This window comes from Thalassophryne amazonica, chromosome 5 (assembly GCF_902500255.1).
Source record: "Thalassophryne amazonica chromosome 5, fThaAma1.1, whole genome shotgun sequence".
NCBI classification, from domain to species: Eukaryota; Metazoa; Chordata; class Actinopteri; order Batrachoidiformes; family Batrachoididae; genus Thalassophryne; species Thalassophryne amazonica.
Genome location: NC_047107.1, coordinates 92365949 through 92381311, shown reverse-complemented (window position 1 = coordinate 92381311; position 15363 = coordinate 92365949). Strand labels below are relative to the sequence as shown.

The following is a 15363-nucleotide window of genomic DNA, read 5'->3' as shown; positions in this document are numbered from 1 at the left end:
AATCACTGCACAGTCCTGGAATGTGTGTGTGTGTGTGTGTGTGTGTGTGTGTGTGTGTGTGTGTGTGTGTGTGTGTGTGTGTGTGTGTCTGTGTCTGTGTGTGTGTACGCATAATCTAACTTGTTCAGGAGGAGGGACAAAGTTCTCAAAATGCTAATTGTCCTGACAGAAAATCACAAATCAGAGCGCTTCAGGAATGTTCGAAGGACATGTTTTTGTTGATTGGTTGCCATGGCGCTGAGTGGCATTTGTGGACTGTCTGAGCCTTTAGTATGTGCACTTAGAGAGGCAGCTGGAAACAAAACAAAACAAAACAAAACAGCTTGACTGCTGTAAGTTTTTAAAGGAACAACATTTTTCCAACATCAGAATTTCGACCTTCTGACTAAATATTTTCATTTCATTTTCAGATAAATCATAAATCTGATGTAGACCTGCCACAGGCGGCTCTGGGAGGGAGATGTATGCAGCTGTGGCACCTCAGAGGATTTCAGATGAGAACTTTACCTCTTCTTTCATGTTCAACGTGATATCCAGCTCACCACACGCTTTTTCCTTGACATTACCTGTCTCTCTTCACCTTATAAGACATCGTGTAGTCCTGTCTGCTTTATTCTGTAAGAGTGAAAATTGGATATGCTAATGATAAAACAAATATTTTGTGTTGTGTGGGCATAAAAGTTTGCAGTGATGCTAAGTTGACACTGTTATTGGGTATTCCACCTAGTGGGTGCCACTGAGGTGGCAAAGGAGAGGGAGCAAGGAGAGAAAGGGGAAAAAAAAGGGGGAAGAAGAAGAGATGGTTAGGGCTGGGTGTGGGAGCTCATTAAAAGAAGAAGAAAGACCCTAAAACCTGTGTTGACTGCTTAGTGTAAGAATCGTGGGTGTGTGTGAAGAAATAAAGTAGTCAACACAGGTTTTAGGGTCTTTCTCATAGCTTCTCTTAGTGAGCTCCCACACCAATCCTAATATCGATAATATCGATACCAACGCTGGTATTGATATTAAACGATCCTTGTGTAAAAAGATCAATACTGAAGCTTTTTTCTCTCCCACACGCACTGAGTGCTGCGCACGCAGATTCATCAAAGTCTACTCTCTGTCTGTAAGAGCAGCAGTGCACTGTGTCACACAACACGGAGCAACGCCCCCCCCCCCCGGTCTTTTGTTGTTGCGCCATCACGTGGCTCAGCGGCACCAGCCAACAGCCATGCAGGTAGGCTCAGCCTGGCACACCCACTCAGCGCTCTCCTTGAGTCAGCCCTCTTACCTCAGGAGATTTTAAGCTGTGTTGATTGATATTTTTTTTAAACAAAAATGTTGATTGTGATAATAAATTATTTTGTTGTCATGTACAATGTTTGGCAAAATTCTATCCCAGGTCTTTTGGATCCTTTGGATCTATGAAGCTTAAATATGAAAAAGTATCGGTATTGATATCGATATCGGCGATATCGGCGATACTGGGCCTGTATTTACTTGGTATTGGATCAATACCAAAATTCCCGGTATTGCCCACCTCTAGTCTTAACCACCTCTTCTTCTCCCCCCTTTTTTCCCCTTTCTCTTCTCGCTCCTTCTCCTTTGCCACCTCAACGGCGTCCTCTAGGTGGAATACCCAATAACAGTGTCAACTTAGCATTACTGCAAACTTTTATGTCCACACAACACAAAATATGTGTTTTATCCTTAGCATATCCAATTTTTCACTCTTACACATTGTCCAATTTATTTCCCTGCCCCTGTCATTTCTTTTTCACCAACCCTTATCAAATGTCACCAACAAGGAGACATTGTGGTCATTATGACACCCAAAGTGGTCCTCCTTATACTTTTATGTTCTTCCTAATTCCACCACCAAGTATCCCTGTCTTCCTTCATCTGTTCAGATGTCACCCCAACTTTCACCAGTATATGCGAAGTTGTCCAGTAATCCTGATTTTTTTGTTATTACATTTATTTGTAGTTGTTTAGATTACTGAACATAATTCAGAATATAATTATTTCTACTTTATGTAGTTTTCTCAGTCTTTGAGCAAGTCACAATTTTTTTTACTCGTTTGTGAGATCCTGCAATATACCACAAAATCACATGCTCTTTACTATTCTTAATAATAATAATAATGATAATAATACAAGCAAAGCTGGTTCGAAGCTGTTCGCTGGTTCTCTGCTGTGCTGGTTTTCAGAAACAGCAAGTCCACTGGCCTGAGCACCAGCCTGTGGAGTCAGGTTCACTGAATATGTCCACCAGGTAAAGGAAGTAATAATAATAATAATAATAATAATAATAATAATAATAATAATAATAATAATAATAATAATGATAATATCCTTTGTTTTGTGGGACAAAGTGTGCAGCTCCGCACAGATTTTGATCGGAATTAATAACTTCAGAGTGAATGGCCATTTCAGCCGCCCCAGAAGCTGAAAGGTTTTAACCATGCTAATGCTCCCTTGAAGCATTTACTCAAAAAAGTCTGAAGGACCTAAATGACATGGTGAGATGCTAAAGAGCTTCACTCGTTCATGTCTGTGACATGTACATATTAAAAATAATAACAGCAATAACTATTATTAGGGCTTTCCCACAAATCAAAGTACTAAACAAAACAAAGTCCCATAATAAAAGAATAAATGGCAATAATAAATAAAATACACAACAATGCACAAAAATGTAAGAGCTGATAATACAGAAGAAAAGTGTGAGCTATACTCCTGTGTGACCTATATATGTTTTATCCTCTTCAAGAGGTTTATTCATTTATTTTTATTTTTTGACAGATGTGACTTATACTCCGGTGTGACTTCAAATCTGGCAAAATACCATGCATACATATATGTATGTGTGCATAGAAATAAATAGTGTATTTATTTTTGTTTGTTTGTTTTATATAACTCACTTCAGAAATTGTCTTTCTCCTCTATCTCATGACCCACTTGCAGGCCATATGCGCTGTCAACATTCATCATCGCGACCTTCACTTTCCAGTTACATACTCATCACTCTGTCAGATGCTCACTTCACCTCTAACAAACTCTTTAAGTACTCTTCCTTCAGAATTACTACTAGGTTGTTTTCTCCACCCATACATACCATGATGGAACAGTTTGAACCCACCTCCAGTTCTTCTGGCCTTACTCCCTTTCCACTTTGTCTTTTGTACAAACAGTATGTGCACCATCCTTTTACCACTCATACTGCTCACGTTCAATGTTCCAGTTCTCACCTTCACACTTCCGTCTTCCCCTTTTCCTCCTCCCCCTTCACCCAACAGTAGCATAGTGTTTTGCTAGTACTCAGTGCTAGGACAGCAGTACTGGTGTCAGTTACTGTTAACCTGGGGCAGGGTGTGGAAGTCCAATTTGTGATCAGCATATTTGATTTGGCACAATTTATACTGGGTGCCATTTGTGATGTAACGCTCTTTCTTTTAGTGGATTTGGGCCTTGCACTCAGAATATACTGGCTTGTGAACCCCACAGTGGCTGAGAAAGTGTGAAGGAGAACACCTCTCTAAAGAGGTCAGGCCTCCACACTATCATTTGTTGTTAGCGATGCCATTTTTCTTTTGTTTAACTTGCAATTTTTCTCAAATTTCAATTTGTGCCTTGTCAGACTTGTCCTTTGTCAGTCCTTAGTTCAGTGGCTAAGGAGGTGGGCTACCCAACATATATCATGGTGCCTCAGTGGTGAGCACTGTTGCCTCACAGGAAGGAAGTCTAGGGTTTGGTTCAATTCCATGGCCATTTCCTTTTTTGTTTGGATTTTGCACTCCGGTTTACTCCCACTATCAAAAAAAAACCAAAACATACTCATTACAAGGGATGGGTATCGAGAACCGGTTCCTTTCGAGTATCGTTAAGAAATGATTCGATCCACCAACATCAATAAGCTTTTTGCTTAACGATTCCCTTATCGGTCCTTCAGAGTGGCTGTTGTTTTGGGGGGTGTTTGTCAGGAAAATGATCATTTCTCTACATTGATTACAGAATCAACTTTTCTGCAGCGCAGCTTTGCTTTGAACCTTGAACCAATCGAAACAGTGATTCGCAGATCGAAGCAGTGCTTCGATCTATTGCTTCGTTGATTTATTTTTTCTTTCGCTTTATCTTAATTTTCCCCCACTAAAACCCTAAAGAGCATATGTCTGTGAGTATTATTTACCTTTTTATGTTAAAAAAGGTATGGTCTGGCTAGCGAGATGGCTAGAGGATAGATGTATTTTTCGGAGCTCCTCAATACACGATCATGTTTTTCACTTTTTAAGTAATAATTGCCAGCTTTTATGACTCCAATACTTCTTTAAAAGTACCATTGTTCTTTGCCTACAATTTTTTGCATCTGTCTGATACAGTGAAATGCCGGGAAAACGAAAAGTCAACAGCGACAGGCAGATGCTACAGCTGCTGGTAATGCTAATGAGGGGGAAGTTAGCAAAAACTTTAACTTTCGAGACCAACGATAACGGTGAAGTTAATGATTCAACTTTGTGGGAAACACTGAAGGTTTATATCAGAGGCCAAATAATTTCCTTTGAGGTGAGATATAACAAAGATAGGTATGGCCGTCTGCAGGAAATTGATGAAGAGTTAAAAACTGCAGATGAGAATTATAAGAAATCTAAATTACAATCAGACTATAACAACATTCTTAAATTACACTATGCTGAAATTAAGACAGAAAAATTTTGAATTGGGGGAAAAGCCTCACAAATTGTTGGCAAGACAACCGAAAGGAGAACAGGCAAAGCGGGCCATCTATAAGGTCAAGTCCAAAACAGGAGCTATGTTGACAGATGTACAAGACATTAATGAACGTTTTAGGGAATTTTATTCTGACATCTATTCATCCTAAACAAGGGCCTCTCTGGATGATCTAAATAAGTTTTTTTTTGAGTCTTTGCCTCTTCCACAGTTGGATAAATCTTCAAGGGAATGCTTGGACTCAGATTTTAGTTCAGCTGAGATTCTTGAAGCTATAAAGGCATTCCCCCCTGGAAGGGCCCCTGGGCCAGATGGATATGGCCCTGAATTCTATAAAGCATTTTGTGTTAAACTGGTCCCCCTGCTACTAAGAATGATACGCAATACTTTCGCAAACAAACTGCTCCCGTCGTCTCTGTGTGATGCTAACATATGTGTTCTTTTAAAAAAAGGGAAAAGATGATACAGATCCAGGGAATTATCGGCCAATTGCCCTACTGAATAATGACTTGAAAATTATAACTAAGGTGTTGGCCACATGGCTAGGTAAATGTATTTCATACACACTAATCAAACAGGGTTTATCCCTGGTAGGTATTCTTTTTGTAATGTCCGTAAAATTCTTAATATTCTATATAATAATCACAAAAACTATAATGAAGCCGCCATACTTTCTTTAGATGCCCACAAAGCATTTGACACCATAGAGTGGCCTTACCTATTTCAAGCACTGAAAAGGTTTTCTCTCAGTGACAGGTTTGTATACTAACCCTAGATCTTCTATCATTACAAATGGGATCCCCTTTTCCTTGGGAAGGGGAGTGCGACAAGGGGATCCTCTGTCCCCTTTATTGTTTGATTTGGCGCTGGAGCCCCTAGCTATTGAGATACGTGAAAATCCGAATATCAAGGGCATTACAATAGGGTCAATAGAAACGTGTTACTTTGTATACAGATGACCTTTTGATATGTCTAGCCAATGCAAACACATCCACTCCTGCACTGCTAGAGAGTATGCAGATTTGTTTGGAAGGATTTCTGGGTACACAATAAATTGGGGGAAGAGTGAATTCATGCCACTGGGAGATGGTTTGCCACAATTATTTTTAGACTCAGTACCGTTCAGTGTGGCAAGTGATCACTTTAACTATCTAGGGTTGAAATTGACAAAGGATATCAAAAATCTTTTCAAAGCAAATTTTATAGAATTAATGGACAAACTTAAGACAAATATTGAGGCATGGAGGATACTACCATTAACTTTGGTCGGGTCAGTGCAATTAAAATGGTGACTCTGCCAAGGTTTTTATATCTATTTCAAAACTTACCCATTCATCTTAGCACATCCTTTTTAAAAAAATTGGATTCCATCATTATGCCATTTGTCTGGGGCTATAAATCTCATAGGATATCTAAAGCTCACATTCAAAAATCAACAGATGAAGGTGGCCTTGGACTACCAATTTTTAAACACTATTATTGGGCAGCCAATTCCAGAGCACTCACCTATTGGAAACAAGCGGACCTGATGGTAGAGAGTGAGCAGAGCGACCTCATTCCTTTGTGGGTTAAATTGGAAGCTTCTGGTGTTGAGAATATGTCTCTTTGCTCTTTCCTGTTTTCAAACTCAGCTCTTGGTGAATCACGTGAGAAAAAAATCATTTTGAAAAATTCGCTGCGCATATTACAACAAATAAAAAATGTTAATCAGCTACCTAAAAACTCTATTTATACCCCAATTTGCCAAAATCCCCAATTTAGACTTGGGCAATTAGATACAACCTTTGTGATTTGGAAAAAAAGGGTATTGTATCACTAACCGATTTATATATTGATAATTATTTTGCTTCCTTTGATCAATTGCATGATAAATATAACATTCCTAATTCACATTTCTTTTGTTACCTTCAAATTCATTACCTTCAAATTACGTCAAACAGACATTTGAACGCTATGAGTCTTCCCCACCTTCCCATAAATTTTATGATAATCTTCGGCTCAGCCCTGATTCTAAACGTCTTATTTCTAAATTTGTATATTGTTTTACCACCCCAGTTTCCACAGAACATTTACGTAAGGCATGGACTGAGGATCTAAATTCTGACATTTCTGCCGAACTTTGGGAGAATGCATTGGTGCAGATCCATTTGTGTTCCATTAATAGTCGTTATCGACTTATTCAATTCAAGGTGATACACAGATTGCATTATTCTAAAACAAAATTGCACAAAATCTTCCCCACAGTGTCTCCACAGTGTGATAAATGTTCCTGTGTGCAAGGAACACTTGCTCATCTTTTCTGGTTCTGTCCACAATTATTTTCTTATTGGTCTGCAATTTTTATTGGTTTTCAAAGTGTTACTCCAGAGACATTACACCGGACTGCAACATAGCAATACTTGGATGTTCTACACAGGATCTGGGACTCACAACAGACATCTGACAAGGGCCGCATCTTGGGATGGTGGTGGCTAAAAAGCTTATTTTGTTAAACTGGAAGTCCACAACACCACCAAATTTTGAACACTGGCTCCGTGAAATGGTGTCTGTTATCCAAATGGAGTGTGTGCGATTAGACAATATGAACCAAAAACAGAAACATGAGAGAATTTGGGGACCATTTCTTGCTCAATGTCATGTCATAAGCTGATTTTATTTGTGTATTTTACATCAATGTAATTTGCTCTATAATTATTGACAGTTGCCTTTGTCTTGTCTGGCAGTCTGTATTTTGTTGTTGTTTTTTTATTTAAAAAATGAAAACTTAATAAAGATAATATGAGAAAAAAAGGTATGGTCTTCTGAAACAGTTGATAGATGTATTTTATAACTTAAAAATTGGACCGATGCTAACGCATTAGCATGTCTATGTCATTTTCAATATTAAAGTTAGCATTAAGCTGTTGCAGCTGTCAGCACATTTGGGTGCATGTTTTCTGTATAATAATGGCTCAGCATTTGTCGTCGTAAAAGAGTCAAATGTATTACAAATTGTAATTTTTTTTTAAATTTTGGGCTGGTTCTCTGGCTGGGTGGTTGCCATCCAGATGAGGACCCAGGGTGGTTCTGTGGTGCTAGGTTCTATTGCTTCGTTGATTCATTTTTTCTTTTGCTTTATCTTAATTTTCCCCCGTTAAAACCCTAAAGAGCATATGTCTGTGAGTATTATTTACCTTTTTTTATGTTAAACCGACCTGTTATGGTCTTCTGAAACAGTTGATAGATGTATTTTATAACTTAAAAATGGGACTGATGTTAACGCGTTAGCATGTCTATGGCATTTTCAATATTAAAGTTAGCATTAAGCTGTTGCAGCTGTCAGCACGTTTGGGTGCATGTTTTCTGTATAATAATGGCTCAGCGTTTGTCGTCGTAAAAGAGTCAAATATATTACAAATTGTAATTTTTTTTTAAAATTTTGGGCTGGTTCTCTGGCTGGGTGGTTGCCATCCAGATGAGGACCCAGGGTGGTTCTGTGGTGCTAGGTTCTATTGCTTCGTTGATTCATTTTTTCTTTCGCTTTATCTTAATTTTCCCCCGTTAAAACCCTAAAGCGCATATGTCTGTGAGTATTATCTACCTTTTTTATGTTAAACTGACCTGTTATGGTCTTCTGAAACAGTTGATAGCTGTATTTTATAACTTAAAAATGGGACCGATGTTAATGCGTTAGCATGTCTATGGCATTTTCAATATTAAAGTTAGCATTAAGCTGTTGCAGCTGTCAGCACGTTTGGGTGCATGTTTTCTGTATAATAATGGCTCAGCCTTTGTTGTCGGAAAAGAGTCAAATGTATTACAAATTGTAATTTTTTAAAATTTATTTTTGTTTATATATTAATAATAGCAACCACAACAATAATAGTAATAATAACTAATCTAATGATTAGTTATTATATACAATTTTAGAGAAAGAGACAAAAAGAACCTGAATAAAAATACAACAGAAAATATAAAACCAACTAACAATGAACATACATAAATAAATATATATATACATACATACTCACCTCCACTTCATCCCTGTTTTATTTAAGTTTAATGACAATTTGTTTTGGTCAAACCATATTTTCAATGTGTTAATTTCTTCAGTGATTTCCTCCAGAACTATCTGCCAAGCTAGAAAACTGCTGCATCCTAGTGAGAGCAGAATACTACTGGAATGAATATGAATAAGGAAAGCTGGGTTTTTTTTCTCACCAAAATGGATGCTGCACTCACTCCAGTTTATTGTCTGGAATAGTCCCAGATTGCATTTCAGAGCTTCTAGAATTCAAATATTTCTGTGTGGGTGATGTTGGGGGATAATTTTGGGTTTCAGCTTTTTTTACTTTTCACCACTTTCATCCTTGAATGTGTCATTCGAGAGTCACTTTTGTGCGGATTAAAGTCACTAACTGGGACTCCTGTCTTGTTGGGAGAACGAAATGAGAATCGTCCTCCGTTCTGTTCACACAGCTCCAAACACTGCGCGGCTCTCTGCCGAGTCAAGTTAGAACGATAGAGTCCAGTCGGAATTAATAAATTCAAAGCGAAATGTTGTTTAGTTTATTTTTTATTTATGTCCAGAGATCAAGGATACAGTGACTAATTTCATATTTATTTACTTTAAAACTCAATGAAATACATAGAAAACCTGTAAAGCCTACTTTTAGTACAAAATTCAGGTATTGATAAGGGATTCGATAAGGAATCGGATCGATAAGCAGAATCGATAATGGCATCGATATCAATAAAATCTTATCAATACCCATCCCTACTCATTAAGGTCTGTTCCTTTCTCTGCCCTTGACTACAGCAGCATCTTTACGTCTTTAGTTGGTCCCCTGGTGTTGGATGATGGCTGTCCACTGCTCCTAGTGGTTGGATTGCATGTAACTGTAATTAGAATGACGTATATGGAGAGGAAAAAATTTGATGTATGGACGACGTATTCCTGTATGCACAACAGTGACGTGTGGTCAAGCCTCACCTGTCATCAGGGAAAGAAAAAAAAAAGTAAAATGAAAAAATAAATTACATGGTTATATTTATCCAGTGATTTGTACTATAAAGTCATTTTTCTTTTAAATTTCACCAGTTTTAGATTATTTTTTATTCAAAATCGCTGAATTTTCACATTTGCCGTCCAAATACTGAGAGGAGACGTGCGGTGAGACAGCAGCCAGCTGAGCCTCACCTTGTATTGTGCAATCACTGGGCTAACTGCTGGCATGCCATGCAGTGAGACTGTCTCACTTTTTCTCTGTATGTCGCTCTTAAAATGATCAAACACTTTGGCTGTGAGAACTTAAACTCAAGAGTTTAGCTGATGTACAAAATGTACAGTGTTTTTTTTTGTCAACAGCTGTATGTGTGTGTATTGTGTTTCGTGTGCTAAGCAATCATAAAACAGCTGCAAAAAGGCACCAGGTGAGGCATGCAGTTCTCCTGCCTCATGTTAGGGGGCAGTAGTGATCCCAGGGATTCTTCTTGCAGCAACTCCTCAGCTGCAGAATAAGTGACAGCAAGCTACAAGAGCAGCCGTTCATTTATTTTTTCCGCTTGCCTGGACTTTACTTTCAGAACGGAGGATTGCATATCCAAACAAACAATTTTCTAAGCTGGACTTTCAATCGAAGCAGGAGGTAATAATTAAAGGAAGACCAACACCAGAGCTAAAAGGTTTGCTTCAGACAACAGAAGACCCGCTCATTTCAAACAGAGTGGGACACACATAAAGTCTGGCTGTGTGGACGTCCAGTAAGAAACTGCCTTTTTCTGCCTCCTTTTCTCAACATGTGACAATGTCTGGACTCAGATGGGATATTGTGACCTGAAGAATTTTCTCATCAAACATGAGCAGTCGACCACTCACATTCAAAGCTAGAAAAGGCTCCAAACATACAGTGGGAACAGGACTGATGAAGGACGTCTTTCTTCCCTGGCAGTGATCTCCACTGAGACAGAGAGCCTTTTAAAACTGAAGGAAACTTAAACACTTCTACAAACAAGTCATCAATGCTTTTGTTCAGAATGTGGACTTCAATTATAAATAACAGTAAATTCATAACATTTTTTTTTTTAATTAAATGTGCTTTTTTGTGTGCTGCAGTTTGTATGTGTAAGAATGCTGATATGAGATTTTAAACATAACCCTTAACTGTTATCAAATGGTGAATAAGCTACTCTGTGGGGTTTATATGTTTGTAAATGTGAAATCAGTGCCTCACCAGCCATCAACCTCACCGCACATGATGTACAAAGGCAATAAAGGCCCGAATAGGACTCTTAGTTACTTACTTCTTGTCAGAATGGCCGTTTTTTTTTTTTCCATTTTCAAAGTTTGGTTCTATGTGTTGTTTATTGCAAAGTATTCATCAGGAAGGACATCCAGTGTAAAACATGCCAAATCAACATGCAGATCCACCTTGGATCTGCTATGGCAACCCCGAGTGAAACAGAATCAGAATTGTCTTTATTGTCATTGTAATTTGCATTACGAGATTTGAGTGCAACTCCAAAAAGGTGCTTTCTGTGGTGCTAGTAATTTTTAGCCAAATAAAAGATAGTGAAATTTAACGATAAATTATTGAGAGTGTATGTACAACTAAATAAACATAAGCTAAAATAAAATAAAATATGGACCAAGTAAAATGTAAAACAAGAATTATATACAACTGTGGAATCATATTGCACGGGAATGTTGCACATGGTTTACAGATATTGCACAAGAAACTTGAAGGTGTGGATTAGAGTGATTTGTTATTCAGTGCAGTGATGGCTCTGGGTAGAAAGCTGTCCCTGAGTCTGTTTGTCCTAGTTTTGATTGACCTATACCGTCGGCCGGAGGGTAGTAGGTCAAACAGGTGGTTGCTGGGGTGGGATGTGTCTTTGTTGATGCTGGCAGCTCTGCTGAGGTAGAGAGCTGCCAATAAAGCCGAAGGGACTTACTTTCTCAAGGTGGGGATGGGCTGGTTCTTTGTCTGGGTGGTTGCCATCCAGATGAGGACCCAGGGTGGTTCTGTGCTATGATAGATACAGCAACATACAGTACCAGAACTTGCTCCCCAGACCTGACCTAGGTTTTAAGCTTATTTTAAAATGTATATTTTCACATTTGCTTCAGTTCCTTGTTGCCATTCATTCATTATCTACACCCGCCGTTTCCAACTGAGGGCCCATCCCAGCAGTCACTGGATACACCCAAGAAAGGACACCAGTCCATTATTAAAGCAGAAAACAAAGCAATCAAACAAACAAACACAAACAAGCTGTTGAGATATTCTGTAAATTTTTTCTTTTTATTTATAAGTAAATGCAAAGTCCTTGCAGTTGATGCATTAAAATGAAATATACCTTTGATCAATTACACCACAGAGGTCATAGCAGAGGCTGACTAGATCAGTTGTTCATAGCAGCAGTGATATGCAAACACCAAAAAAACAAATAATAATCTAAAAAATTCCTCAATAATGTTTTGTCACCCAAAGCCCAGTGATAAGGCTGCACAACCTCACAATACAGTTTGACACAGTGCTGGTAAATAGACAGGGCTTTTTTTTTTAAATTAATATTAACTGATCACCATGCATTTATTTAATGCTGCTGTTTTATCCCCATAAAGGATGCAAGACTCGGCAGAGTAAGCCTTTTTATGTGTGTGTGTGAAATCAGGCAGAATATAATGCTCATTTACATAATGAAAATACATTCTTAGAAAAGATCAAAGTCATACTCTTTATATTTTATACTTTGAACACATATATAGAAGCTTTATATCATATCAGTTGTTTCGCTGTTCCACAGTTTGCATGACAGACTTTGTCATGACAGCTCTCATTCCAATTCAATGATGTGTAAAGTCTGCTTAAACAAATTACACAGAGGAAACATTCATCCAGAAAGAACAACCATGAGGACAATGGGGATCACCATCTTTCTCGCAGCAGTATAGACAAAAAAATGCATACATATTGTCAGTAGCTGTTGGAGATGCTCGATATCACTTTAAAATCTGATACAATTGAATCATGCTGACACATTTTTAATTTCATTCAAAGACAGTGAAAGGTAACAAACAAGACTCAAGAAGGTAAAGTCACAGGTTAGTGCAATGCGTGCCACCAATTAAAAAAACAACCCCAAAAAAAGTTGGCCCTCCTGCACAAATATTCAGAATACAACCAGGACTTATTGGAAAGCAGCAAATGACAACAGCAGCACCGTGACTGCCTCCAGTGACACACATCACTGGCTTTAATAATAAAATGAAACACTTAGGTCGACTGTTTCAAACATCATCACAACATCATCATTTAAACATCATCCGTTAATAGGAAATTTTCTTACATGTTTGCATGCTTTATTTAAAAATCTGTTCAGTTTCAAAAAGCTATGCACAACAATCAGCAGGCAGAATTACCATGTAAACATATTCAGCTATTGTGCACAGCACACCTGAGCACATGCACGTTCACGCTCAGTTATATAGAGGCGCGCACACCTATTATCGCACAATCGTGCAAACAAGTGAGGGGATGAATCTGTGCCACTTAAATGAGTGGACCCCTGGCAAAAGCGGAGAGGACGAGAGGTAATAATGAAGAAGGGCACTCTTTAAAGTCCATTATGTGGAAAAATGTGCCATTGCTAAAGCTCTGCAAGCCTTAAAATTTTTTGATGGTTTTAAAACAGACATTAAAGTTTGCAGCCTGAGAAAAACAAAATCCCATAGATACGGACTTCTGTGATGTATGTCACAAAGGTCTATAACAAGCCATTTTAAGGATAAATGTTATTAACAGGGGATTTTCTACTTGCACAGTCAGGGAACTGTGGGACTCTGGGGATGTTTAACATGAAACCCCAAATGTATTTAGGTGCAAAAGGTAGCTAAAAACTATTGGAGTCACCACTGAGGGCTCGTTGTTTTGACAGAAATACTTACGCTGCTTGTTTCCAGTGCTAAATCAGCATTACTGTTGCTGTTTAGAAACCTTAGTATTATGTATCATGAGTGATTCTGATAGATTATTTTGGTATTTCTTTTGAAGTTCTTTCTTGGTTAAAGCTTATCTGTCTTATCAATTCCAGTTTGTGTCATATAATATATTATATCTGAACTCTCTGATGTGAAATATGGGGCACCTCAGGGTTCTGTAAAAGGCCCACTGTTATTTTCACTTTCGGTAGCACAGTTTTCTAGTTTATGAACTCAAAAGGTTGAAATGGTGCTCATTGTCTCTGTCCAACATATAAACCAGAGCTGCCCAAATCTGCTCATGGATGGCACCTGCCCTGCAGGTGTAAATAATCAGGTGTGAATAGAGCAAGTCACCATGAAACATGCAGGGCAGGTGCCTTCAGGAACATATTTTGGCAGCCATTTATCTGACAAATTGGGATTATCTTTGGGTGCTTGTGTGACTCAATAGAATGAAAAAGCCAAAAACTTTGGTCTCATCTTTGCCCCTACATTAACTTAAGTGCTTTACTTAAGTATAAATTTGAGGTATTCGTGCTTTACCACTATATACATCTAGTCTACAGTGCTACTTTGTATTTCTGTTCTCCTGTTGTACTTTTTACTCCACGACATTTATGTATCTAGTTACTTTGTGGATTCAGTGTAACAATACAAAATATTTTCAACAAATAAATTGTGTTATAATATCAATTTGGCTTTATTGGTCTGTACTGACTGGAAAATCACTAAGGGCCCTTGGGCAAGGTCCTTAATACCTTTGTTGCCCCCAGAGTGTAGTGAGTACCTTGTATGGCAGCACCCTCACATCAGGGTGAGTGTGAGGCATTATTTGTAAAGCGCTTTGAGCGTCTGATCCAGATGGAAAAGCACTATATAAATCCAGATGATTTACAGTACCATTTACTTTGCATTCTAAAGTTGCTGGCTTACTCGCTGTTCCACAGGTGAAAAAGAAGTCAGTTGGGTATAGAGTTCCTGATTTATGCTGAAATTAAGCAGCATAAATAAAGCTAAACTTAAATCACTTCGATTCGCCATAACTTAATTTACTTAACTTTGTTTTGTATCTGTCTGTGTTTCTGTTGATGTGATTTGTAGTGACTGATGGATGTGTCAGCATTACTTAACTTTTAGTGATTGTCATGTGACTGTTAAAGGGAATTAATTTGAGTTATTGATGTGTAGTAGTGGACGGGGTTTCGGCAAATTGACAGTAGGGTCAGTTGTGATGTGACATTTGACACTATGACAGATCTGGATTCTGCATCATGATTTCTCTTCATATAGGCTTTGAAGGACTCCTTCAAAACTATTTCACAGATTCTCACCAAATCTGCACCACAGATAAATATTAGGGCACTGAATTTTGGAGGTAATCCGGATCCGGATTGGCAAATGTCAGAAATCTCGGATTGCTCTTGTTTGTATTGTGGTTCTAATTGTGGTGATGATGTAAAAGCACTTTGTTCAAATTGCTGTGGTAGTGCTCTGCAAAAGAAAAAAAGATTAGGATGATGATGATGAATTTGCACAATATGACCCCTTTAAAATACAGGATGTTGGCTGTGCTGTTTTTGTTTTTAGATCTTTCTCAAAATGTATTTTGTATTCCAGCCCAGCATTTACAACCAGTCCTGATAATCAAGGAGAGGAGCCCATGCCTGGATGTTAAAACTTTAATGGGAAAC

General features: G+C 38.2%; 1 long non-coding RNA gene across 1 annotated transcript; it reads right to left on the bottom strand.

Annotated features, from left to right (window-relative positions):
- Positions 1–14122: 14122 nt before the first annotated feature.
- Positions 14123–14625, bottom strand: LOC117509833. The gene is made up of 2 exons (XR_004560553.1): positions 14580–14625; positions 14123–14385 (listed from the first exon to the last, which is right to left on the bottom strand). It is a non-coding gene; the product is annotated as an uncharacterized LOC117509833 (long non-coding RNA).
- Between the last annotated feature and the right edge of the window lie 738 nt (positions 14626–15363).